General features: G+C 33.2%; 1 long non-coding RNA gene across 1 annotated transcript; it reads right to left on the reverse strand.

The window, feature by feature from the left end:
- Positions 1 to 725: 725 nt before the first annotated feature.
- LOC124940598 lies at positions 726 to 1156 on the reverse strand. The gene is made up of 3 exons (XR_007099484.1): positions 1048 to 1156; positions 904 to 955; positions 726 to 813 (listed from the first exon to the last, which is right to left on the reverse strand). It is a non-coding gene; the product is annotated as an uncharacterized LOC124940598 (long non-coding RNA).
- Between the last annotated feature and the right edge of the window lie 1052 nt (positions 1157 to 2208).

The following is a 2208-nucleotide window of genomic DNA, read 5'->3' on the forward strand; positions in this document are numbered from 1 at the left end:
GAACCAAAATTATCGGTAAGAAATCGGTACGAGTTTTCTAAAATTTCGGTATACCACAATACATAAATAATATCTATAAAATATATATATATATATAATTATAAATAAATAAAAACTAGTGAAATTAAAAATAACTAAATCATAATTTCTATTATCACAAAGTCTAAAAGATCTTCATCTAAATGTATTTGTTCTCTATAATATTATATTAGGAGATTCATTTTTTATTCTCCAAATAAATTTGAGGCCTCAGTATTTATTATCTCTAGGATCGATATGTTACTAGTATCGTATCAAGATTTCAACAGTATCAGTATAACCTTTACGATGTACGATGTGCCATACCAACCCACATCTATAATTGACTAGTTTAACACAAAATTAAACATACTCACATCACACAAAATCAAAATGAACTTCAATTTTTTAGGACAAACAAATTTAGTCAATGTCTTTTTACTAATTTATTGTGAATTGTAGATGGTATGTAATTATGTATACCTCCAATGGTCCTCATAAACAAAAGCCCTTCGATGAACAATTTTTAACAGGTACACTAACATATATCTGGAGAAGGGCAATTAAGGGGTACCAAAAAAGTTCACCATAAAATTACACAAAGGTGAAATGAATATTCAATGAAACTCTATACGAGCCCCACAAAGAGACAAGACGCAAACCAACCCATTATTGACACAAACCTCCTCAAAGTCATATTAGTTAAGCTGATTTCTTGCAGTGTTGCTCAAGCCAGTCCATTGTAACGCTCTTTGGTCTCTCCAGAGCCAACCCTAGAGCCCGATCCCATATTAGCTAAAAGAACAACATTAAACGAATTAGTAAGGTCCAGTTCAAAAAACAAAGTGAAGAAGCAAATAACCTAAAATAGAAATATGTACGTACCTGTGAACAGATGCCAATGGACCTCGACACACCGAAAAGAACAGTGTAATATCTGCAAAAGATATTTGATCAGCTTATTCCACTTTAATGCTTGTACAAATATATGTGGATGCTAGATAAATAGTGTTTGGAATAGAAATATACCTCGCTTCAGTTAAACCGTAATAGTTCAACAATACACCACTGTGGGCATCAACATTTGGCCAAGGGTTTTTTACCTACAAGATCATCCCATAAATAACATGCATAAGATGTGCCTATTAGGAAACTAATATTGTGACACGATCTATGTCTCAATCACAATTTCATTGGATCATTGAAGTAAAAGCTGAAACTCGTTTTTGGATGGTGATCCAATAAATTTCTATGTGTGATTTTTTTGCTTCTATTGGTATAAAAGTCATGATGCAAATAAATTTCATTTCTAGATCACTGTGATTAACAAACATATCTGTGAAAATATTGCCAATTTCAATTGCGTGTTTAGAGTGTTTCCCTACTTGGGGCGTTTTCAAAAAAATAACTATAAATTGCATTCTCCTTGTAATAGTTTATCATCTTCAAACAAGGTTTTCATATCATGATCAAGATGAAAAAGGATTGGTAACAAAACATCCCTGATCCACAACATCTATTTTCATACCTTTCCACTATTCAATGTCTTCCAGACATAATCTTTCAATTGATCTTTGGTAATGTTCTCACCGCACTCATCTACCACAGATTTGATCCAGAGCAAGACTTCCTGAAAATAAAATATTAGATGAAGGAGAAAAAAAACATCCACATCTCCTTTCCCTATGCACAGACAGGACAAAAAATGGGAAACTGTCCAGACTTTTACAAGCCTAGATAATAACTACATATTGAAACCAAGCAGCATTTCATCCAGAATGCAAATAGTCCAACTCTCCTCATGTAATATTTATGAAACAAAAGCATGACATTGCAGGACAGTGGGGTTATTGCTTTCATTTTATGTTGAGGTTCTGTATGCATTTAAGAAAGATGAAAAGCATATAGCATCAATTAATGTAACACATCATGTTTATGTTGGGGGGATTATGACATCCCACAACGATAAATCACATCAAATATTGACTCCATATAAGTGTGAGGCTAATGGGTATAGTTATATTTATTGGTATGTTTTAAGGCTTGGGTTGTGGTGCTCCAGTTGTTTAAGGCATCTATAGCCTATATCCTCACAACCGCCGCGGACCCTGGGTCTGGGTATTACAAGCTCAAACTGAATATTATGACAAGGTTACCTTTACATATGCAAGATATCACATGAAAATTAGT

The sequence above is a fragment of the Impatiens glandulifera genome, chromosome 5, assembly GCF_907164915.1.
Source record: "Impatiens glandulifera chromosome 5, dImpGla2.1, whole genome shotgun sequence".
NCBI classification, from domain to species: domain Eukaryota; kingdom Viridiplantae; phylum Streptophyta; class Magnoliopsida; order Ericales; family Balsaminaceae; genus Impatiens; species Impatiens glandulifera.